The following is a 9,803-nucleotide window of genomic DNA, read 5'->3' on the forward strand; positions in this document are numbered from 1 at the left end:
ATTTCCTCTTCTATAGCCTGTTAGCATTTACCTTATGTATTGAGGTACTCCTATGTTGAGTGGATATATATTTATAATTGTTATATCTTCTTCTTGGATTGATCCCTTGATCATTATGTAGTGTCCTTTCTTGTCTTTTGTAACATTCTTTATTTTAAAGTCTATTTTATCTGATATGAGTATTGCTACTCCAGCTTTCTTTTGATTTCCATTTGCATGGAATATCTTTTTCCATCCCCTCACTTTCAGTCTGTATGTGTCCCTACGTCTGAAGTGGGTCTCTTGTAGACTTCATATATATGGGTCTTGTTTTTGTATCCATTCAGCTAGCCTGTATCTTTTGTTTGGAGCATTTAATCCATTTACATTTAAGGTAATTATCGATATGTATCTTCCTATTACCATTTTCTTGATTGTTTTGGGTTTGTTATTGTAGGTTTTTTCCTTCTCTTGTGTTTCCTGCCTAGAGAAGTTCCTTTAGCATTTGTTGTAGAGCTGGTTTGGTGGTGCTGAATTCTCTTAGCTTTTGCTTGTCTGTAAAGGTTTTAATTTCTCTCCATCAAAACTGAATGAGATCCTTGCTGGGTAGAGTAATCTTGGTTGTAGGTTTTTCTCTTTCATCACTTTAAGTATATCCTGCCACTCCTTTCTGGCTTGCAGAGTTTCTGCTGAAAAATCAGCTGATAACCTTATGGAGATTCCTTTATATGTTATTTTTTGCTTTTCCCTTGCTGCTTTTAATATTTTTTCTTTGAATTTAATTTTTGATAGTTTGATTAATATGTGTCTTGGTGTGTTTATCCTGTATGGGACTCTGTGAGCTTCCTGGACTTGGTTGACTATTTCCTTTCCCATGTTAAGGAAGTTTTCCACTATAATCTCTTCAAATATTTTCTTAGACCCTTTCTTTTTCTCTTCTTCTTCTGGGACCCCTATAATTCAAATGTTGGTGCATTTAGTGTTGTCCCAGAAGTCTCTGAGATTGTCTTCAATTCTTTTCATTCTTTTTTCTTTATTCTGCTCCTCGGCAGTTATTTCCACCATTCTGTCTTCCAGCTCACTTATTCATTCTTCTGCCTCAGTTATTCTGTTATTGATTCCTTCTAGTGTATTTTTCATTTCAGTTATTGTGTTGTTCATCTCTGTTTGTTTGTTCTTAAATTCTTCTAGATCTTTGTTAAACATTTCTTGTATTTTCTCAATCCGTGCCTCCATTGTATTTCCGATATTCTGGATCATCTTTACTATCATTACTCTGAATTCTTTTTCAGGTAGGTTGCCTATTTCCTCTTCATTTATTTGGTCTTGTAGGTTTTAACCTTGCTCCTTCATCTGTGACATATTTTTTGTCATCTCATTTTTTTTGATGAGTGGGATTGTGTTCTTGTCTTACTGGTTGTTTGGCCTGAGGCTTCCAGCACTGGAGTTTGTAGGTTATTGGGTAGAGCTGGGTCTTGGTGCCAAGATGAGGATCTCTGGGAGACCTCACTCCATGGAATATTCCCTGGGGTCTGAGGTTCTCTGTTAGTCCAGTGGTTTGGACTCTGAGCTCCCACCGCAGGAGCTCTGGCCTGACCCCCAGCTCGTGAACCAAGACCCCACAAGCCTCACAGTGCAGCAAAAAAAAAAAGAAGAGAAAGAAAAAGAAAGAAAGGAGCAGAACAATAACGAAGAGTAAAATATAAAATAAGGGTAGAAAACTAACAGATACGTTAGAAAGAATTAAAAAATTAAAATATAGATGAAACAACAACCAGAAGGTAAAACAGAACCACAATAGTAAAAAAGAGGAGAAAAAAAAAAAATAATGCCAGAAAAGGCCTTGGCTGTGGGGGGTGTGGCTTAGGCAGGGGCGGGGTTTAGGTGGTTGGTGGGGCCTATGCTTAGGACCCACTGGGCCAGAAGAGGCCCTGGGGGAGGGTGGGTGCTTAGGCTTAATTCAGCAGGAGGGGCCCAGGAGTGCCTCTGGACTTAGAGGTCGGAGAACCAGGTCCAGGACCGCAGCAGGTTCACTGGGCCTGAGTAGGCAGGGGAAATGCTAGGTGCATTCCCCCTGTTGCTCCAATCCTGGAGGGCCCCTCCCCATTGGCCTCTCTTCTTCTTCCCCCCTCCCTCCCTCCTATTCCTCTAGGAGCCATGCTGCCAGAGGTGGCCCCAGGAGGTAGGGGACCAGACCTGGAAGCCCAACAGGCTTCCCTGGAAGGAGTGGGTGGGGGAAATACCCTCTGCATCTCCCCTGATCTTCCAATCCCAGAGGGCCCCTCCCTGTCTGCCTCTACTCCTCTTCCCCCCTCCTCCCTCCCTCCCTCTTATGCCCCTAGGACCCCCAGAGCTGGAGGGGGCCTCAGAGAACAGAGAACCAGGCTCAGGAGCCCAGCAGGTTTCCCACGGCCCGAGTGGGTGGGGGAAATGCCCACTGCACCTTCCCTGATCTTCTGGTCCTGGAGGGTCACCCCCCACCATCTGCCTCTCTTCCTCTTCCCCCCTCCTCCCTCCCTCCCATGCCCCAACCCACGAGGCCGGAGGGGGCCCCGGAGAATGAAGGACCAGGCCGGGACCCAGTAGGCCCCCAGGCCGAGTGGGCAGGGGAAACACCTGCCACACCTACCCTGATCCTCTGATCCTGAAGGGGCCCTCCTGGTCCACCTCTCCTCTTCTCCCCCCACCTCCCTCCTACACCCCTAGGACCAACATGGCCCAGAGGGGGCCATGGAGGGCAGGGGATCCAGCCCAGGAGCCCAACAGGTTTCCCGGGCCAAGTGAGTGGGAGAAACACCTGCCCTGCCTCCCCTGATCCTCTGAGCCCCTAAGGGTCCCTCCAGGCGTGGGAACCCCTCCCCCCTCCCAGCCACCCCTCAGGGGCACCAGTCCTGTCCAGCCTCCACTTCTCCTCCCCCCTCACCCCCCCAACATCCTACCTGGTTGCTCAGGGGTTCCTCCCATCTCCTTGGGCATCAAGGTCCCCTACCAGTGTCCAGCAGGCACCCTAGTTGTAGGGAGACTCAAACTCCGTGTCTTCCCACACTGCCATCTTGACTCCACCCCCCAATACCAGACTATCTTAATTGCAATTGTTTTTTAATAAATTGTTATCTGGTAGGATAGGCCCTTTATTTTAAGCTTCTTCTACAGGTTTGGTTTCCTACTTTTGGATTGTTGCTCTTCCATATAATAATTAGTCATCGTATAGAGGTCTGATGGAATTTGGAGGAGAATTGCAATCCACATGATATTAAACTTTCTTATTTATAAACATGACATACCATTTCATTTATTCAGGTCTTCTTTTATGTCCTTCAGTGTTTTACAATGTTGCCCATAAAAATGTTTTATATCCTGTTTTAATTTTAGATGTTACTGCAAATAGAATTTTTTACTATTATATTTTTAATTGGTCATTATTACTGCTTAGAATACAATTGATTTTATATGTTGATTAGTTTCCTAGGGCTGCCATAACAAAGTACAATAAACTGTGTGGCTGAAACCACATAAATTTATTCTTTCACACTTTGAGAGGCTAGAATCTGAAATCAAGGTGTCAGTAAGATGACACTCCCTCTGAAGGCTCTAGGGAAGAATCCTTGCTCACCTGCCTCAGCTTCTAGTGGCCCCAGGCATTTCTTGGCTTCTGGCAACAGACTCCAATCTCTGCCTCCATCTCCACATGGCCTCTTTCGCTCTGTATCCTCTTTTCTTTTTACAAGGACAGCAGTCATTGAACTTCGGGCCTAACCTAAATTGAGAATGATTCCATCTTGAGATCCTTAACTAATTACATCTGCAAAGACCCTATTTCTAAATAAGGTCACAATCTGAGATTCCAGGTGGACATGAATTTTGGGTGGACACTATTCAACTCACTTACAATCTTATATCAAACAACTTGACCAAATTTTCTTATTATTTCTAATAGTTTGTGGATTATCATATCTTCTATGTCATCTTCAAACAGACAGTTTTCTCATTTTCTGTCTCTTCTGTCATGTTTTTTTGTTCCCCCTTAGGTCTTCTTACTTTTGCTACAACTCCAGGAAAATATTGAACAAAAGTTGTAATGACAAGCAACTTTAATTTGTTCCTAACTTGAGTATGAATTCTTCTAAAATTTCACAGGTAAGTGTAATGTAATATTTGATGTAGGGCTTTAATAAATATCCTATATTATACTAATCAAGTTTCCTTCAATTCCTAGTTTGCTAAGAGGTTGTTTTTACATTGTTGTGTTTTCAAATTATGAATGAGTGTTGCATTTTATTGTCTTTTTTTTCAGCATCAATTGAAATTATCACATTTCTTTTATCTAAGTGTTAATGTAGTTGTCAGGGAGGAAAAATTGTTCCTCTATCCTCCTACGTTCAGCAGCTGGAGTCCTATATATTTTGTCTTTTTCTCTCTTGATCAGATTTACTAGAAAGTTGCTCATTTTTAGTTTTGTTCTAAGAATTGGCTTTTTATTCTGTTGATCGTTTCTATTGTTTCTTTGTTTTATCTCTTATTAGTATCTGCTCCTACATTTGTGATTTCCTTACTTCAACTTTCTTCAGGTTTACTATGCTGTTCTTTTTCTATTCTTGACTTGGACATCTAGCTCATTTAGTGTTAATTCTTATTGCTATTTAATAGCTGCATTTACAGTTATATATTTCCCCCTCAGTACGACTTGGTGGCTTTCCACAACATTTGACATAAAGTACTTTCATTGCTATTCACTGTCAAATATTTTATGATTTCATTGTGCTTTACATATAAATGATGAATTTAAAAGCTGTTGAGATTTCCCTTGTGACTCAATATTTTTTATTTTCACACATACTTGAAAATAATATAGTGTCTCTGTTTGTTTCCTTGGTTTTTACCCTACCTTTCTGGGATTCTTATTAAATATGGATATTGACATTTTTATTTCTTTGCTCCATATCTTTTAACTTGTCTTTCACATTCTTTCAACTCCTTCTTGATGATTTCTGGAGAGTTCTTCAACTTGATCTTCCAGGTTACTAATTTTATTTTTGTATACATTCTCCTCTTGCACTCTACTATTTTTTTTTTTTTCCTTAAAGCTGCTAGTTGAGCAGGGCTTTTTTTTTTTAATATTTCATGAATATCATTTATTTATTGATTGATTGATTGATTGATGGCTGTGTTGGGTCTTCATTTCTGTGCGAGGGCTTTCTCTAGTTGCGGCGAGCGGGGGCCACTCTTCATCACGGTGAGCGGGCCTCTCACTATCGCGGCCTCTCTTGTTGCGGAGCACAGGCTCCAGACGCGCAGGCTCAGTAATTGTGGCTCACGGGCCCAGTTGCTCCGCGGCATGTGGGATCTTCCCAGACCAGGGCTCAAACCCGTGTCCCCTGCATTGGCAGGCAGATTCTCAACCACTGTGCCACCAGGGAAGCCTGCACTCTACTATTATTTATTTTGGTTATTATATATTGTAGACCGAGACTCTTCCACTAGTTCTTCTTTATGACTGCTCATTTGTGCTTTACAGTCAGGCAATTGGTATCTCTTTTCTCTCTCGAATGATATTTATTATGCTTAATTCTAATTCTTGCTCTATGTGGCCCATTACTTTTCTCCTTTTTTATATAGTGACTGTGCTCTTCAGATGTCTCATTATTTTTTCCTGTGAGGTCACATTTCCCTGGAATTATTGGCTATCAATGGTAATGTCTTCCTAGGAAAACAGGCCAAATTCCGAGCCTTAGCTTGTGCCATTGGTAGTGAATTTGCAGGGGTTCTTAAAAGGATTCTTTAGTACTAAGAGCCTGTTTTGATCTGTCCTCAACAATTTTCCATTCTGTTACTCACACACCCAACCCTAAGTGACTTTTCTGTACCTCCACCCAAGTACGGTTTTCCCAAGAGCTGTCATCCTCTTATGATCTTAGTCATCTAAACCAGAGGTTCTCAACCAAAGGAGGTATTTGGAAATGTGTGAGGGAAATTTGGGGGTTGCTCTATTGACACTGGGTTACTACAGGCATTTAGGGCAAGGGGCTGGGGTACTAAACATGCATTATTATAACGCATAGAAAAATCCCACACAATGAAGGACTGTCCCAAACAGAATGACAGTAGTGCCCCCAGTAGTGATGGGGCGGAAGTTAAAGTTTAGGACTAGCTCATTCGTTTGCACAGGAAGGTTTCTCCTCTGTACTCTCAGGGTCCCCTAGTGGTGTCTGATGCTACTACACTGCCCCCAGTCAGGTGCTCGGAGAGATGCTATTTCTCTGCCCTACAGTAGCAAGGTGGCAATCATTGTTCTAACCAGGGTATTATAAGGAGATTAAAAGGACTCAGAATGCTCGCCTCAATCTTTATCCTGCCCATGGCTTCCAGCTGTTTCCTGCCCTGGGTTGGCTTCCTCTCCCCAAACCCTCACCTCCATCAGGCACAACAGAACCCAGTTATCTTGGACTTCCTAGGGATATCTCACAGTTATTATTAATATCTCAAATACATCACCTCCTCTCACTTCCATGGCATCTCCAGGGCTGGATCAAGTGAGGGAATCAGCACCCTCTATTAGTATCCCATCCTGCTACCTCACAGGAACACTGATTATTAACAATATATGAAGAAAAAGTACGTGGAAAACTAATTTTGAAAAATGAGAGCAACAAAAGGAGATTCACCCCAGCAGATAATAAGATATTGTATCTCTATATTTGTATAAAGCCATGTTTTTTAAAAAAGCAAAATGAAACCCAAAAGAATAACATTTACAGAAAAATAGACCAAACAGGATTATAAAGCCCAGAAACATACCAGGTATAGATGGCAACATGAAATGATAGAAGTGGCAGCACCAATCTGTGTGAACATGATAGACTATTTGGTAAGTCATTTAGTAGATGATTTGGGGGGAAATGAACCATTTCATAGAGAAATATATTATTTTCTCCACTTGAGAAAGCTTTTAAACTCTTTCTCTTGAAATAATTTTATAATTACAGAAAAGTTTCAAAAATAGAACAGAGAGCTCTCATATACTCTTCAGCCAGCTTCTCTCAATGATAACATCTTGTGTAACCATTGTGCAATGTTCAAACTCAAGAAATTAACATTGGTAGATTAGTAGCTAAACTACAGACTTTGTATGAATTTCACCAGTGTTTCCACGAATGTCCTTTCTCTGTTCCAGTACCCAGTCTAAGGCAGCCACATTGCATTCAGTCATCGTGTCTCCTAAGTGTCTTCCAATCTCTGAAAGCTGCTTAATTTGGCATTATTTTTCGTGATCACTACACTTTTGAATAGTATTGTCAGTTTGTCAAATGTCCCTCAATTTTGTCCTATCTAATATTTTCTCATAATTAGATTGGGGTCATGCATTTTTCTCAAGAATATCACAGAATTGGTGTGCCCTTCTCGGTACAACATCATGAAAGGAGATACATCTTATTACTGCTGATATTAACCTTGACCATTTGTGTAAGCTGGTGTCTGCTAATTTTCTCCCTAAAGTTACTATTTTTCACTTTGAAATTAATAAATGTATTGGTGGAAAGATATTCTTGTTTCTCCTCAAACTTTCACCCAGTGGTTTTAGGATTCATCAGCAGATCTTGACTATTCCAACTATTCCTGCAGTGTTCTAATACAGAGAAATGATGTACCTTGACAATGTATCTGTTTATATTAGGAAATGGAATACTTTTCATTCTGAACTGTCTGTATTTAAGTTGCTCCACTTCATTCATGTTTTTCATAATAAAAAAGGGGCATACACTTGCTTTACAATCATTTAACTAAAAGCGTCTTGAGTAGTATAAGCGTTCCAGTCAACCCTGAAGGCCAAGACTTCTTGCAGAATTTTAAAATAAGTTCCTCTTCATTCCACCTTGTAGGTAAAGTCCCAGTCAGGCAAACCTGTTACTCAATGTTTGGTCGAAAACTGACTAGGTGGCCAGATGTCCATATTCTCTTGTTCAAGCTGTGCAAATCCATCCAAGTTGTTCAGGAAACCAGTCACATCACTGCCTGAACAAGCACATTCATTTACTTATCCACAAAAATCCCTGGACACGTGCTGCTAGGATCACTAAAATATCAAAGTCAAGGGCATTTGAAAAAGATGCTCACAGTTTTCTTGTGTGTCACTTTTTCATCTTCCTGGAAAACATGTTGTTTCCTGCTGCCAGTGAATAAAAATCTAATAACTTGTTTTTGCAATATGTGTACTAGCTGGTTTCATGTAATTTGGACAGTGTCTCACATTTTAGAATTGAATCCTGTCTGAGAATTTGGAGGGTGAGATAAAAGTCTTCCTCCCAGCCCCCCAACATGCGCCAGTGCCTCACAGAGATGGAAAGCACTGCTGAGGACCTAACTGAAAGAGCCTTCAGGACATGATGCAGCCCTGGTAGTGAGCTGGGAACAACCCCAGCAGCTGGCACAGGTTTTCGTTGTGCCCCACCAGTAGTGCCTTTCTGCCTCTGCTTCTCCTACTTCTGCTGTGAACATCTAACTAAGTTCTACTCTCTGTCTTCTCTGCTTTGTGGGTCCTGCTGCCTTGTGTCTTCTGCTATCTCATGCCTGCTGGCAGTACCTTGGAGTGGATAAAAATGCAGCTCTGGAGATCTGGCTTCATGGCCTGCCTCTTCCAGGTGCTGATTCTGTGAACTTAGTTAATGTTTAAACATCCTGTACCACACTGTCCTCATCTGAAAATGGTGATGACCTCATAGTGTAGTTCTGAGGGTTAAGTGGGGTAGTGCATGAAAAGCACTAGAACAGTGCCTGGTAAGTCCTCGAGTAAATGTTAGCTGTTGCTATTTGATACGTGAGTCTCTTCCGTCTACACCCACCGACCTCTTCCTTCTCCACATGTATGTGTCTCTTTCAAACTCCAGCAAATAGGAGATCTGAATGTACGCAGTCACCATCGAAAGGGAGCATCCATATTTGGCAGGCATCTCATGCCAAGTTTGAAACAGGTGCTCATCTCTGTTATAGGTGGCCAGGTAACAATGACTTAGGCATAATGAAGCAGATTTAAATCACTGTTTCACCAGCTTTTTCAAAGAGAGCTCTGGGCATGGCAGTCCCTCTGAACTTCATACACTTTCGCACAATACCTGAAAATGGCACAGAGGCCATGGTGATCTGTTACTAGTAAATCTGGGGCCATGGTGAGTTATCTACTCATGTGTCTACCTCAGCATTGACCATCCCCCCCCCCCCAACCCCATCAACATGGCTGAGCTGCACAGCCTGTGCCCTTCTTCATTACATTAGTGACATAGAGTCCTATGCCAAGTTCTCACTGCTGGAACCTTGAGACTTCTTGCTATTGCATCTTCTTTCATCCTTCCTCTCCTTGTACTCAGATCCCATAGACACAAGACTTCCCACCATTCAGTGCAGCCTCCTTGGCAATGGGGTGCATCTTGTTTGATTCCTGAGGCCACGGCAGCCACTTCCCTAACTTGTGGTTGAGTCCCCACTGCGTGTTTCCTGGATATCTACTCTTCGCTGTGCCCGTTTTGCTTGGGCTCCTTTAGACCCCTGCCAAGGTAAGACTACCCTTACCCTATTCACATCCCCAAAGAATTGATGCTCTCCTGGGTTATATTTTATTGTGTGAACGCATGGCTCTATGTTCCTACTTCTGACTGAGCTCTCATGTTCAGACTACTCATTTAGACCCATAAATGTAAGGGAAAGGAAACTGCTCAAAGATGATGAGGAAACCACATACTAACTGCAAAGAGCCCATATATCATGCTCACACCAGGCTTTTGAGCAAACTGAAAGAAAACGTGGTTAAAAAAAAAGAAAGAAAAAGAAAAAAA

The sequence above is a fragment of the Balaenoptera musculus genome, chromosome 8 (assembly GCF_009873245.2).
Source record: "Balaenoptera musculus isolate JJ_BM4_2016_0621 chromosome 8, mBalMus1.pri.v3, whole genome shotgun sequence".
NCBI lineage: Eukaryota > Metazoa > Chordata > Mammalia > Artiodactyla > Balaenopteridae > Balaenoptera > Balaenoptera musculus.